The following is a 16,967-nucleotide window of genomic DNA, read 5'->3' as shown; positions in this document are numbered from 1 at the left end:
CTCATTGTAAATGGAAGGAAGTTTCCCCTGAATAATTTGAATTTTGGAAGGCATGAAAAGGCTATAGCTTATGACTACCTCCAAAGAAATTGAGAGTTTTTCTTAAGCTGAATCACTAGTATCTATGATGCTTTCTTTAGTTCTCATCACTGTGTGACCTTAGACACGTTCTATAGATTTTCTAAATCTCAGATTTCCAAATGTAAATTGGAGATAATAATAACACCTAACTCATAAAGAAGTTGAGAGGATGCCATTTAAATACTGAATACAGGAGCATATTACAAAGAATCAATACATTTTAGCCATTATTATTATTATTATCACAGAGGTTATAAAAGTAACTTCATAAATGACCTTCCCAGTCATCTATGATGTGTTCTGAAATTCCAAACCAGTTCCACAAATAGCCAGCTTCTTCTGGCTTTCCTCCAGGGGACCAGCAAAGGTGCTGCAGTAGCATTGCCTCGGCCAGACAGAGGACCCGAAGGGAAGTGACACCTTCATTGTAAAAAGAGGAAGCTGTTGTTTGAGTTTCCAAGTAGAGTTTATTGAACTAAATAGAAGGAAACACTCTTTAGTGAAATTTGATGGGAAATATGAGGTGGCGAATAAGTGAGAGCTGAAGAAAAATTCAAAGAGATCCACAGAGCTGAGATAGAAAGCTCAGGGTTTGTTTTGTTTTGTTTTGTTTTTTCTATTTATTATCATTTTAACAAGAAGAGTAATCAATGTCTCAGCAATTCTCCTTGCTCAATTCATTTTTTAAACGTTGACTTCTTCCTAAGACTGGCTTCCTTAATTGCAAAATACTTCCACACAGATACAATATAGCTACAGATTTTCTCATTTACAAGGATGTGGCAAGACTGTAGCTTTCTACAACCATCAAATTAAAGTTCTGAATTTCAGTTTGATGGGACCAACATGGACCAATAACTGTGACCAGAGCAAATATTACATGGTCACTGATTTAGGCTTGGGTAGTTATTCATCCTTCAACCCATGACTGTGGCAATAGGGATTGTCATTATGTTGATTTGCCCACATCAATCAGTGGGCACCCATGGAGCTAGAGGTGGGGTTAGCAGCCATCTATATTCCATGAATGCTACACAGGAAAAAGAGAAATACTCTAAAAAAAAAAAAGATGTGAATTTCCCAAGAAAAAAATCTGCAGTTTGGCTAAAAACAGGTGAGGAGGAGGAAATTGTTGTTAGGGAAGGAGCTGGTTAACATTCACCCCAGATCCAATCAAAACTCACTTTAAGTTCAGTTGGTAAAAAAAAACAAAAACAAAACCTCTTTTATTGAAAAATGGGCAAATATGAAGAGATAATAGCTACCATGTATTGATTTTGCCATGCACTCTGGTACAGGAAATGTTCAAAATATCTTCTGTAAGTCTTGAAACATTTGGTATGAAAGTGTAGTTTTAATTTTCCTCATTTCACAGAATGATGACTTAGAGAATTTGAGATACTTGCTCCATGGGCACAAATCTAGTAAGGGATGGAACCAGAATTCGAGCCCAGTTATGTTTGACTCCAAAGCTTTTTCTCTTTGTCTACCACTCTACAATACTTCCTCCTGATCTTGCAAAAAAAAGACATTTCCAGGGAAATAAATAACATATTTAAGACTCTTTGCTGGAGGCAGTGATGAAAAACAATTTTTTATTTAGAATGTAATAAACAGTCATAAAATTAGTAGGAGTATAAATTAACATAAACTTTTTGGAAGGGAACATCATAATATGCACCAAAACTTATATCATAGATAGTTTTTGTTCTATCCATTTCATTGTTAGAGAATACAATTTCAAGTTTGAAAAAATACGGGTACAAGGATATTAATTGCAGTAATTGGTGAAATAAGATAGGAGATAACCAAAAGCATATGTGTTAGAGGGAGGTGAGAGGGAGGTTGCACTATTAAAGAGAATGGTGAGCAAGGACCTTATCAGGAAGGTGAGATTTGAAACTTGCAGAAGTAAGGAAGGGCATTCCAGAGTGTGGAACAACTTAAAGCAGTATACTAGGATGGGAAGATGCCCAGCAAGTTTAAAAAGCAGCAGGGAGGCCAACATGGCTGGAACAGTACCAGGGAGGGTGAACGTAGGAGATGAAGGCAGAGGCTCAACCAAAGACCACCCAAGGCATTTCAAGCCTTGAAGGGACCTGTACTCATAAACACTACTTGATACAGCCTCATTGAATAGGTGTGCAGACTTAGATTGTGTGTATACATATACACTAGAGTGTGAGAGCAGTTCATCTAAAGACTGGGCAGCTGACATAGAGGAGAGATGGGTGCTAGTGAGTAGGAGGCTGAAGAAGTGACAGGTTTGAGAAGATGATGAATTAATTAACTTTATTTATGTCCTTCAGGAGGAAGGACAGATGATGGCATACCTTTAGAGAGACAGAGAATGAGCATGCTGATTCTCTTTCCTGGCTATAGGAAAAGAAGGCTATTTTGATTAGAGATGGGTTGGAGGGAAATAGTTATTTCATAACTCAGTTCATGTACTGTGAAGAGACTCCGAGTTGATGTTTGAGAAAAATTCTGAAAAAACATAATTTGTTTGCCACCAAAAAAAAAAAAAAAAAAAAAAGCAAGGAGACAAAAACCACTTTGAAAGGAACATAGGAAATGTGCTTCTCCAAATAATTTGAAGACTCAATAAAAAAATCGATTTTTTTTCTTCTTAAGATTTTGTTTTTCAAGCATGGATTAATTACTCCCATAAATTATCCCAGGAAAAATTAGGTATTATACTTAATTAGTCTCTCTTTCTGCATAAAATCAATGTACTTATTTTAATATCACTTTAAATTACAGGAATTCCACAGAAATGCATAAAAATAAATTACTAACAGTGTATATGAATTCTATTTTCTATTTTTATTGCAATCTAGTAACTTGGGAAAAGTTGGTTCTTAATTGCTTCAGGTAATTGTGTCTACCAAATAATTTAGTATAGAGAGAATTAAGTGGCTATTGATTAGAACTCCATGAATTTCCTAATTAATTTTAAGATTTAAAAATGTAACTCTTAGTTATTTTTTAGATTTGCTGTCCCATTCTTTTTTCCTTTTACTTGTATGATACCACTACAGTTGCAGCCAGGCTAGTCCTGGAGAATGACTCAGTGACAAAGTGAAAACACAAAACTACTATATATAAATAGGTAAACAACAAGGTTCTACTGTATAGCACGGGGAACTATATTCAATACCTTGTAATGGTCTTTAATAAAAAAGAATATGAAAAGGAATATGTATATATATATATATATATATACACACACACACAAATTAATCACTATATTACATACCAAAAATTAACACAATATTGTAAATCAACTATACTTCAATAATAAAATTTTTAAAAAATGAATAAGATTGAGGGCAACATACAACAAAAGAGGACTTGAGAGAAGATGAGGATGGCAGATGGAAGGAAACTCAGGAGACCTTGCAAGGAGAATGGAAAGGGAAGATTTTCAGGCTCTCAGGTCCTTTAGCCACAACACAGTCAGGTAAACAATTAATGTGAGGAAAAAATACACAGTTCAGCTTCTACATGTGAAAAAGAAATTACAATGTTTTTGTTTGTAAGAGTGAAAATACCTTATCAGTTGAAAAATAAAAAGTTCTTCCTTCCTAGACACATTAATTTGATACAATTTCTAATTAGTTAGTTGCTCAAGTGAATAATCCAGAAAATCTGCAGCAATTTGGAGGACGATTGTCCTTAACTTCATAAAGAGGAATTAATAAATGCACTATAGGAGTCCTGTTCCCAGGAGATTTATTTTATTGATAAATATGGTCAAGAATGTGACACAGTTCCTAATATCAGAAGAAGCAACATTTAAAGTATGATAATCTTGCAGGTAAATGATGTAATTCTTTTATACAATTAGTATTGATTGGCTGTGGTGACATTCCACTTCCTATCAGGTGGAGCCTAGTTCCCCTCATCTTGTTTCTCCTCTTAGCTCACTCTCCAGTTCTCCTTTGCTCATTCCAACTCTTCAACTTGACTTGAAAATTTTGTTGGGTCCTTATCCTTGGAACTCCTCTCTCTTCTAACTTCATGGACTTTCTAGACAAATCATTGGTTTTAAGGCCTTAAATACAGTATACATGCTGATTTGTCCTTTAATCAATTCTCTTGTTTAAATTTCAGGTTCATATTTATATTTATTTGTATTATATTTATTTTATATTAAATCCATCAAAATTGAGCTCTTGAATTTCTTCCTGAGACTTCTCTATCTCCAGTGTTCTTCATCCCCAGTAACAACTCCATCATTTCATTTTCTCATGTCATAAACATGAGTCATCTTGACTCCTCTCCTTCTCACACACTATAAAAACAATGTTGGCTCCTTCAAAAGATATCAGAATTGATTATTTATGTTACTACCCTGGTCCTTGCCTCATTCACCCCTCGCCAGGCCTTCTGCTCTCACTCTTGCCCTTTTAAGTCTGTTTTCAAATATATGGTGAAAGTGATAGACCCCTTTAATATCAATGCAGTTGTATCTCTCTTCTGCTTTTAACTTTCTGGTGGGATCTTATCTTACATAGAATAAGTGCATAAATTTTGCAATGAAATACAAGGCTCTCAAAAGATCCTTCACCTTTTTATGTCTCTTCCCTTACTATATACATACCATTATATATATAATTCTTCCCTAGACCTGCGCTGGATACTTTACCATATACACTTCATGCATACTCTTAATGGTTTCATTCTTCTTAGAACACTCTTCCCTCAGATTTCCGCTTGACTGATGTCCTCACCTTTTTCACGTTACCTTTTCAATGAAGCTTTCCCTACTCTGAATTTAAAATTACAACTTCTCCCCTAACATTTCCTTGTCCACTTCCCTGCTTTGTTTCTCTCTGTAGCACTCATTATTATCTGACATACCATGCAGGTGGCAAAGGTCATTAGATTCTCTTCGATCAACAGCATTTGTTTTCAATTCAATTTTTTAACTTTAGATTTTATATATACTACATACAGAAGATGAGCTTTACTTTAAATGAGATTAAATATGCATTCCAAGTTTCTTTTATAACATTTATAAACATTAGAAAATGTATGAGACCAAGCCATTGTGTTAGTTTGCTAGAATGGCCATAAAAATAATTACCACACACTACATGGCTTACACAAAAGAAATTTGTTTTCTCATAGTTCTATAAACCAGAAGTCCAAGATCAAGGTGTAAGCAGGGTTGGTTTCTTCTGAAAGAAGAATCTGTTTCAGGCCTCTGCCCTTGGCTTTTTCAGGTGGCCATCTTTTCCCTGTGTTTTTATATCATCTTCTTTCTGTCTCTGTCTATATCCAAACTCCCTCTTCTTATAAAGATACATACATTAGATTAGGTCCCACACTACTTACCTCATTTTAACTTAATGACCTCTGTTAAGATCCTATCTCAAATATGGTCACAGTCTGAGGTACTGGAAATTAGAAACTCCAACGTATGAATTTGGGAGGCAGCTGGTGGGGAGATACAGTTCAGCCCATGACATCCATTAATTCATACTCAATATCATGAATCTGAAAGTTAACTGACTCTGAATTAAATACAGATATTGTGAAGGAGTGTCTACTGGTGGAAGCGTAAGGAGAAAACATGAAAGAGTAGATTAACAAACAGAATGCATTGGATTTGGATGTTCAGTCACCATTCATGTCCTAGGAGACTTTTCACATCCACTGCTAGCCTCGTCCACCAAATAGAATATTGTTAAAACACAATCTGTTGCCACCTCACCAAAGGATGTCTTAACTTGTGACTTAGACCTAACCCTCAGACATAGAATCATAGAGTTGTTTGTTATGCTTGAGCATTATGTTGAAAGTTAGAGACATACAAGTTGTACCTAGTTGTGTTTAAACTCTAACCCTTGATATTTTATGAAAGAAATTAGCTTCAAGAATGCTGAATTGAAAATGTTATTTTGATTATTCATTTCTTGGGCCTTAGACTTTTTGACTTTCCCAGACCACTGAAATCTGAATAAATGCCTGAAAACATGCACACCCACACACACAAAAAGACTGCTGTTGTATTTATCAACTGATTTTTTTTTTTTTTTTTTTTGGAAGCCTGCTTAGGAGACTTCAACCTGGTGCGTGTAGAAAATAGGTTATTGTTGGGTTTTGTGTTGTTTTGAATCCTCAAATCTCAGCTACACTATTTATCTTGGAAATGAGTTTAGTTTACATGATTAATTTTTATAAAAATTCAAGATGAGAAACTGGAAGTTTTAAACATTCTGTGTTTGCCAACACTTGGTTCATTGGGCTTATCTGGAAATTAGACACCTGCACTACAAATAAATTATAATCATTTTTAAGTCTGCTTGCTGGGGAATCACTATTATGTTAGAATTCAGGTCATGACAGGTTTTGAATGTCAAATTCACGGTGAATAATCATGGAGCTAATTTGTCTAACTCTTTTGCTTCCAACATTTCTGTAAATCCTTTGGCTTCCTGTTCAGAGAATTCAGGTACAGAATTTTGGGGATTCTTCAATCTGATTCCTGAAAAATTTGATAGGAATGGCTGATCCCAAAATCTCAGAACTTACAGCAATCTCATTTTAGAAGTTTACGAAAAATGTGCAGATGATTGTTGAAAATTCCCTCAGGGGTCAACACTAAGCATTCCAAAAAACTTCAGTAGCACCATCCACTGACCAAAAGCAGGGTCTAGGAACCATTAATAATAGGTCCAACGTGAACACTGGCCAGTCGGCTTGGGCAGCTAACAACCAGTCACAGATGGCTCTAGTTCTAAGCAAATGAAATAACCCTTCTGGTGCGTATCAACTATCAGGTCTGTTTACAACTCTGGCAGAATGGCTTCGAATACTCATCTTGCTGTGTGACTTTTAGAAAGTCTTTCAACTCTCTGAACTGCTGCTTTGTTTTGTTTTCTTTCTGCGTCCTGTATCCTGGAAATTATACTGCCTACTTCATGGAATTTTTATAGGATTAAAATGTAAATGGATAATTAAACAAGATATCTCTCAAGCTTTCAACACATAAGTATGCATAAGTGCACATATATGTTTGCAAATCTATGCATTAGAAGTTTCCCAAATGTTTTCTCCACTGATTTGGAGTTTATTATTTCAAAAAGACTATTTGGGGTAACCAAGAATAAAAGAGAATGGGCAGTCCTAAACAATGTGAAGATATTAAGAATTTTCTTCTTTGAGTATTTTTTCCAGATGGTGCTTAATTGCTTAAGAAGAGCCAGGCATTATGAGATATTATAAGAAAAAAAAACAAAAACCAGAGTTTCATTATTATGACTTAGTGTTTGGTTGACTTAGGGAATAAATATGTTGAAAATTTTATTTAATAATGATGATAATAAAAATAACAATATTAATAATATGAATAGGAATCACCTATGTGGTTAATACAATGTTCCAGACATTGTTTTAACTGATTTCCATATATTAACTTATTTAGCCTTGACTATGGAGTATTTATTATCATTGTTCCCTCTTTATAGATAGGTAACTGAGGAAGAAAAATCAAAGCATTGTGACACTGTGACCAAGATCATATCCCGTAAGCGACAGAGCTGGGTCTTGAATCCAAGTAATCCGATTCCAGAGTCTATGTGTGTGACAACTTCACCACTTTCCTTTGTGCATTTCCATGTGCCAGAAACTTTGGCAAGTTCTTTCATTTACCTTATAACATTAATGCTCAGATTGGATTCCTGTCTCAACTCTATGGGATAAGACTCAAAAACATTTAATGATTTAAAAATCAAGTTCCTAAGAAGTGACAGATACAGCATCTTCACCTAGGACTTCAAATCCTGTGTCCTATGCAGCAGTTGTATTATATTGAACATTTTATAAACATTTTTAGATGTCGTTATTTAATTAATTTTAAGTTGGCAAAAGTGTTCCATCTTCTTTATCCAAGTTAATTTTTCTGGCTGAGGTTGTAAATGTAATCTGAAAGCAGGTCTGCTATGTGTAACAACTGGAGCAAGCAACAGAATGGACTGTGATTGTAGCGGTAGGTTCTGCTTTACAGCCACTAAAATAGAATTGCACTATTTGAGAGACTGCCAGTTTTCATTTGGGTGACATCTGGATGTTCCTATAAAATATCTCAAGCAATGGCTAATAAAAGATATTGATAATTGAGAACTCCAAATTCTCAAGGTATAACTTGTCAAGAATGGTAGAGACAAAAAAATCCACTGAGTCCACAGTTTCCTCCTCTCGAGGTAAAATGTGTTCCCCCATAAAGAGAAATGAACACGAGGGCATCACTCTAAAGGGCTGTGACTGATTACCTGGGTGACTAGTAGCAATCAGTCTCTTCCTTTTGAATCACACCTCATATGTCACAACTCAAAGAGCCTTAATGCCGGCAAATGTCTGCACCCAGGAAGAACAAGTAATGAATTCATGGATTGCCTTTCTTTCTATACTTCATTTGGAAAGCTAATTGTTTGGGGAATAGACTCTCCCTGGCTCATTGGTTTAATAATACAGGAAACTCTTGAAATTTCACAAATCTTGCATTTCACAGTAGGAAGCCAAACTCAGCCTAAATGAACAATTCTCTCTTACACTTGTGATAAAAGTAGAGAGCCTTACTCATTATTAAAATGTAAACAGATAGTGAATGAATTTACTAACTATTCTTTCCTGCTGGGGCATTTAGCCTTTGGGTAGCCGTTAGCTCTAAAATACAAATAAAGTAAATCCTCATTAATTTGAAGCAACAGATCACAAAATAGAACATTTTGTTCCCTGAAATTGATCTTTTAGCTTGACAGACCTCCACCACAAGAATGTCTCCAGATCACTCATAAGGAATAACACTGGTATTTTACCATTTTACTATTTTTGCATTAATTAAGCATGGATTCCAAGTAGCCCAACAGTAATAACATTCGCACGTATTTGCTTTCTGCAATGCAAATTCAGAGTAGGAGAGAAAGTTTTGAAGTTGCAGGCATTGTACCCAGAGTTGCTTATAATCCTAAGTGCATCCAGGAAAATATGTTCAATTTGTGAATGTCATCAGTTACGTGCTTTCAGAAATAAAGCAGGTTGAGAACCACTGATTTAGCTGGTTAATACTTTAAGTCTAAGTTAAAGAAAATATCAATTCTCATAGTCAAAATTGTATACAAGCAGAACTAACAGATACCCAACCCTTGTCCTCTAAGATTTATGTTATAAGGTAAGCATTGCTATCACAGACTAATAAAGTAACGTACTCATGTATGACACAGTAAAAGCATAATGATAATAACACTGCTAATAATAGCAATAATTCAGGTACTGCGTATATAACAGATACTCCATTTTTTTGCCTATATTCCTCCCAACAGCCCACGAAGGTAATGTTATTTTCCCCATTTTTAGAGAAGAAATGCAAGTCTGAGAGAGGATAAAAACTTATCCCTGTAGTCAACTATGGGAGCCGTGATTGGGTTAACAAATTGTAACAGATCCCAGCCACTTACCTCTTAAAGGAAGATGTGCTTAGTAACTGCCTTAAGGTTTTAGCAATGACCCAGGCCCCTGGCTATAAAAGCTGGGCGTGCCTGCTGTTAGTCTTCCATCCCCAAAACAGCCTTGGGCTGGAATGGTAAAAAGCTGCAGATTCAGAGGTGAGAAGGCTGGTTAGCCAATAATGGGTAAGATCCCCTGAGGGGGCAACCTAAGACAGGCACAGCCTGAGTCCAAGAAAAATCTTGTTAAGCAGCTGATTCTCATACGTTCCGCCCTGATAAGCTGAAAGGCTCAACACGAATATGATTTACCAAAAAGGGTCTTCTGACATTGAGCCAAACACCAACAATAAACAAAGCCTTTGTACTCATTGTGATCCCACCCTATCCTTCCCTAAAATCCTGCATTCCTCCTTTGACTGTACTCAGTAAATATGAGAGATTTGAGAGGCTCATGGAGTTGGCTCCTGACTCCCTCTCAGTCTCTTGACTTTTCCACAGAGTCTTGAGTAATTCATTCCATCTCGGTGGGACTTCTGCTGGCCAGAACCCACAACTGGTGACCAACTCACAGTCAACAAATAGTGGAGGCAAGATTTAAGCCTAGGAATTACTCAAAATTATGTGTGTATCCTTTTCTCTTATGCCATTAAAATATGTTAGCAGCAACCACGGATCAAATTTATGTCCAATATTTAGTCAAGGTCAAAGATGAGTGAGGCTAGGATAGAGAAATAGGAAAGGGTTGAGAAGGATATTGTTAAAATTCTAAGCTGGATCCTGATGGCTCTCGCCCTTGTACAGTCCCCTCCCCTTGAGTATGGGTGAGGTATGTGAGGACCATGGGATATCCTACTTCACCTGGGAAAACTGAAGGACCTGCTTAGATGTAATCAAGGCTCTAAGCAGTTGATTTTGAGTTACTCAAAAGGAGAGTCTCCTGGGCTTTGCAGGTGAGCTCTTTGATGGGAGGCTCATGTGCTCTCTTACTTGCCTTGAAAAAGTAAACTGCCAGGTCGTGAGAGGGATTGTGGAAGGGGCCACATGGCAAGGATGCAAAGGACACCTTCAACAGCTAAAAGTAGTCCCTGGTCTAGAGCCATCAAATAACAAAACTTATTGATCTCTTTCTAATCATTCTGGATAGGGGAATCCAGAAGTCAACAATGCTTGATACTCTGAAACATGGTAACTAGAAGGTGATTTATAAATGGCCATTTGGAGAAAGCTAATTAGTTAGTGACACCCAATATAATGCCTGAATGCTAAAACTTCCAAACAGCATTGACGAAAAAAGGAAAAAGTAAGTTTAATTCATTAAGAAGAAAACAGTGACTATTATACATAAAAAGTATACTCTCTCTCCTAGAAAGCCTGAGTAGAACACAGAGTGATGATATGAAGAAGCTGGTTTGAAATCCAAGTCTAGCTTTGTCCAATATTTCATTACCTTCACTTCATTTGACATGACAAATGCACAGAAATTTTGATGACACTTTTATATAGAAAATAACACCTCATTTTGACCAAAAATTTACATCTTAAAAGGTTATTTCACCTCTAGGCTGAAATGTAAAATACCACCTTTTGCTTGTCTCATGTGTGTTTCTGAAGCTTTACAATCATTCCTTTTCTGATTTCTGAACGCCCAATCAAGGTGTCCTGAGCTGCATCTAAACTTGAGATTTAATAGAAATTGTGACATCTGCACTGACTCTAAATTGTGGAGGGAAATAGGATATCACACTCAAACTGTGATCATGGAAAATATATAGCAAGCTGAGTAATTAAATGAAGGCAGTAGACGATGGTGCTACATTCATCAAGGGAAATACTATGTAACTACTACAAACTTTGTCTTCAAAATATTTAATGACTTTAGAAAACATCAGCAGTGGGTTCAATAGAAAAGTAGGATCTTAGTCTGAGGGTTATTTTGTTAAAAGAAAAATTCAGACATAAGACATGAAAAAATAGACCAATGTGTTAATAACTATTAGCTCTAGACAGTGGATTATGTGTAATCTTATTTTTCATGTAATTTTGGCATTTATGGGCTTTCATGTATTTATATTGTTCGGTAGTATGCAACTTTTTTAAAAATTTTTTTTACATCTTTTCATTGATTTATAGTCATTTTACAATGTTGTGCCAAATTCCAGTGTAGAGCACAATTTTTCAGGTATACATGAACATACATATATTCATTGTCACATTTTTTTTTCGCTGTGAGCTACCACAAGATCTTGCATATATTTCCCTGTGCTCTATAGTATAATCTTGTTTATCTATTCTACACTTGGTAGTATGCAACTTTTAAATGAACTGTATTATTTTTAGAATCAGGAAAAACAGTCAAGTTGGGGAAATTGAGCTTCACAGCAAAGCATTAGAATTTGAAGTGACCTAACAGGTCTATAAATAGTGAACAAAATGCAACCATTAAATCCCTTCCAGCTTCCAGATGCCCAGATTCTAAGTTCATGTAGGGACATACGCAGAGAGAGGAACACTTTTTGGCATTTAGCCAGTTTCTGTGGTTCACAATGTAGCATAAATGAAATATTATTCATTTCCTTAACTACAGAAAGGGGTAGCCGAATCAGACCTTGAGCGTCATGATCTCGTCCATCCATAATATTCCATAGTTCCATATTCTGTGATTCACTGGTACAGAATTCTTATAGATTTTCAGATTCGTGTGATGCTTAGAAATTTCATTTTATTTAAAAAAGTATAAACTGAGAACATGCAGCCTTGAATCTCTTATATCATGAAGGAAGTGCATGCAGACAGAAAGTCCAGCATGACATTGACAAGGCCATGGGGTCTGGGGCCAGATCGTATATGGTCGAGTCATATCAATAGCACATTTTAGGTGTGTGCCTTGGGGCATGTTATTTCATCTCTCTGTGTTTCAATTTTCTCATCTAGGGTTAAGTGCTGAACTCATAGGGTTGAAGATTAACCTAATTAATAGATGTAGTGTGCTTAGAACAGTGCCTGACACATGTTGAATAAATATGAGTTATTATTATTTTTCTCACCAGCTTAAGTAGGAAGAAAAAATAAGTCAAATGAAAAACAGCCCAAAGGAATTGGAGCAATTTATTCTGCATTAGAAAAGGGCAAGGAGGAACATCTAAAATTTCTCAGTCAAAGCAACCGTGTTAACTTGCATGATGACCTCTCCTCTAAAACCTGATATTTTACCTTTAGAGGAAGAATTATGTGGGCATATTGCTAAAGATAGTAAAATAACTGAGATTCTACCTTAGAAGAGGGAGGATTCTGCATATAACCTGGTTTGCCAATTTACTTTTATCTTTCCTCCAAGGCCATTCTCAAATGGCAAATTTCTCTTTTAAATTTTTCTGTTCATCAAATAGAAATGCTCTCCACCTCATTTTTTTTTAAAGCCCTCCCTTGTGCCAGCACACACATGACACTTTTTATAGAATTCTATTTCATAGGAAATTGTAAATACTATAGATTCTCCAGCCAAGTGTATTAATAATTTATTCAATAAACATGTATCTAGTGCTTACTCTGTTCCAAGCTCTGCTCCAAGCACTTTGCAAATATTATCTCATTTAATCCTTGTGGGAGATGGCAAAATATAGCCACAGTTCCTCCCATCTGTGTTTGCACACCTGTTTGTAATGTGACTTTGTCATTCCTCCCAAATGTATTTCTCCATCCCCTCAAATCCATGTTGCCCTTTGTGATTTGTTTTGACAATAGAATGCATCAGAGGTGACATTTCGTGAGTTGAGAGTTTATGCTGAAAGAAGTCTTACAGCTTTTGCTCTGGCTTTCTTGCTGCCCTGAGATTGCCAGGTAAAGGGACACTAGCCTCTTAGAGGACAAGTAACCACTAACCACGTTGATAGACATTCCAGCCAATGACTAGCACATCGATGAGGTTCTTAGACCAAATATCCCCGGTGAAATCACAAACGACTAGCCACATGAGGACCCAACAAGAAGAGCAGGAGCATCACCAAGCTGATTCCAGCCACTAAGTTTGGAGAGGTTTGTTTTACAGCCGAAGATACACTTCCCACAATATTAATATGTAATTCCATTCCCCCTTTACAGGTGAGGAAGATGAGGTGCCTAAATAAATTGTTCAATGTTACACAGCTAGCTCATGGCAAATCGAAGCTTCAAACTCAGAATCTCTGGTCCTAACCATCTCACTAAGCTGACTTCCTTAAATTCATGTTCCTTTATATAGTTTCTTCGGTCACAGAAACATTTATGAAGCATCCTTGCCTTCAATTAAGGACTACAGGTTCTATTGGCATTCTCATTTACATTGTTTTGTTTGAATCTCCCAATTATCCTGTGGTAAGCAGACCAAATGTCAACACTTTCATGCTATAAACGTGAGACAGAGACTCCTAGAGATTAGCATAATGCCCAAAGTTATACATGGAAGAGGGTAGGATCTAAAATACATTCCCTTTTCTTACACACATTGCCTAATGCACAGGTACCAAGTTTTCCTCAAGTTGCACACGTTAGAGTGCCTTGCATGTAGTAAGTTTTCAATGAACATTTACCATGAATAAATGCAGTGGGGGTATATCATTTAGCCCTTGTTTAATTTATTTTCCCTTCTTTTGGCAAAAGAGGTCATTCATGTTTCTTATTTCTATTTCTTCATTGCAGATTCCATATGCGACCCTATGTGACAAGGAACAGCCCTCAGAGCCATCGAGAGTGATGACAATAGAGTAGTGATATCCAGAGAGAAATGACTCTCTCTCCTTGTTGTCTCCTGCATGTTTCAATTCAGTACCTAGGGACTTCAAGTGACAATCACCTTGCATTGTGACAGCTTGTGAAAGGAGCAGATAGGTTGGTGAAAAGCATATAGATAGAATAATAGGGTGTAGATTCAAGGACAATAGATTTTTTGGCATAAATATATGACAAGAAAAGGAGGTTACATATGGGCAAGCACTCTGTAAAATCATGGATTTGACCTCTACAGAGCAAAGTTATAAGATCTTCATTGCATTCCTATAAAAAGATATAGCTATGGATATATCTATATGCATATAGATATAGATATATCTTTTATGCTTGTTATATCTTATGCCAATTTTATGTCTTTCATTTAAGCTTATTATATAAATATATGTGTGTGTGTATATATATATCTTTATTGCTTGAATATGGTATCTGTTTTCAGACAGGAAACTTTGGATGGCATGTAAACTCCAAGTGCTGATAAGAGCCCAGCACTTTTGATTTATAATTAAATGAATAAATATTACAAATCCATGGCGCACAAATATCAGGACTCCTGACCTATTCAGATGCTAATGTCTCACTGAAGTCCTCTGCCATTGCCTTAGGGAAACAGGGCTTGTGGGAGAGTCGTTAATGCCAGCCCCAGGAGGCTGAACTTTAAGAACCAGTGCAAACACCCACCAGGAAGGCAAGATCTATTTGAGCAGAGAGGATGTACTGAATGAAAAATATAAATATAAATGTGCTATTCTTCCTTCCTCTTCGTTTTCCTCCCACAGCAGTGTCTTTTGGGAAACTGAAGGCAAGAAGGAGGCTTGTCAATTTAGCAAAGTGAATTCATTGCCACACTTGAGAAAAAGTAGGAAACAAATTAAAGGTATAACTATAATAATTTAATATTTTTTTCTAGTTCAAGAATCCTTCACACTCTAGACAGAGGCTGCACTACTCCCATAGCACCAGCCTGGTGAGACTCCTCTTCCTGTAGGGATGAATAAAAGGGGAATTCAGAAAGGGTTTGCAAATTCTTTAATACTGCCTCCTCTGGGAAGTGGGATGGACGTTCCTTAGCAAAATATGAGGATGAGGCAGGAAAAGCCTCCTTCCTCCTAGTGAAGAGATGTAGGAGTTGCTCCTTTCCACTCAAAATGAGCCAATAAGGCAAATGACTAAAGCAGATTCATAAAAGACAAGACTTTTACATCCTAGCTTATGATTGCTTTAATAGCACAGCATTGGATACAGAATATTATAGGACCAAGTATTCTTTGGCCAAAAGAGGAAAGGAGGAATAAAGTTAGGAAAGGAAGAAGGGAGGAGGGGAAAAAGAAAGGGGGGATCATGAAAAAAACCCTATTACTGTTAATTTCATAATAGAAAAACAAGAAACTCAGAAAGTAGTCAGAGATTTATTCTATCCTTTTAAGAATTAAGGAAAACAATTTATTAATTTTTTCAAAATCAGTAAGATATTTTCAAAGAAAAAGTCACACTGGACAAAGTTCAACAAGAAAGGAAGATTTTATTCAAGGCTATTGCAATAGGGAAGAGAGGCCAGAACTCAATCTGAACTCAACTTTTCTGATATAAAGAGGTGGAGAGTTTAAGAGCTGGGGTGATGATCTGCGTTTAAGTGCTGTTACCCAAAGGAAAAGTAAGCTTGATAGGAGGTAATTTTACAACTTGGAGCAAGACTCTCCCTTAAATTAGTCTCCTATTTTCCCACAAAAACTGGGAAATAGGGCTATCTCTTCCTTGATGATTACACTCTGAAGAGACAGTTCTCTGGTTCTTGAGAAAGACATTCCTGGGATGTAACCTGGCAAGAGGTTTTTTTTTTTTTTTTTAAAGATTTATACTTCAAAGAGGTAGAGAAAGAATTTACAATTACAAGTTTCTAAAGTAAATGCTTTATGAGTAGGGAGGTCAGAAGCCCACTCAGGAAAACATCTGTCTAAAGTTTACTCAAGCTGAGAGGAATATCAAGGCCAGGATTGGTCGATATCATAAACTAGAATTTTAAAAAGGGATAGAGGATATTTAAAAACTCTGATTAGACAACAAATGCTAATGATCCCAATACAGCATAAAAAAAGAATTGGTTGGCAGATAAATGTGGCTGTTCAGTGAACTTTTCTGAAGAGCACAGGTTTACAGGGAACGTATGCTTGAGGAAATTATGAGCGAAGACAGAGCACTAAAAAGAAAAGATTATAAATTAACATCTAAGAAATAAAAACCAATAATGTGCCAATGACTCATAGAGCCTTAACTTGGCACTCATATTTTTGGCTACCTATGATTTTATGATAATGAAAAGGAAACTCAAGATACATTTTTTCAAAAAAATAAGATAATGAAAGAAAGCAAAAGGACAGCTCTGTGACCACTGTTAGTAGAAAGAAGAAAGTCCAGCCAACCTCAGAATTCTTAACCAAGGAGATCGATTTTCAAATGGGAAGTGCTAAAGCAAACATCATTAAAGGGAAATTAAGCCTCAATAAGAAAAATTATAGCAAGAGTACTCAGACATTTGCATTTAAAATAAATGTAAGCATTTAGGCCCAAATCCCCAGAAGAGAGGTTAAAGCTAAAATCTTCAACATATCATAAGAGTCCTGACTACCTGTGGATGGGATTGCAAAAATTATTCTAATAATTTTTGAG

Source organism: Camelus bactrianus, chromosome 2 (assembly GCF_048773025.1).
Source record: "Camelus bactrianus isolate YW-2024 breed Bactrian camel chromosome 2, ASM4877302v1, whole genome shotgun sequence".
Classification (NCBI taxonomy): domain Eukaryota; kingdom Metazoa; phylum Chordata; class Mammalia; order Artiodactyla; family Camelidae; genus Camelus; species Camelus bactrianus.
Note: the sequence above shows the minus strand (reverse complement) of the source record.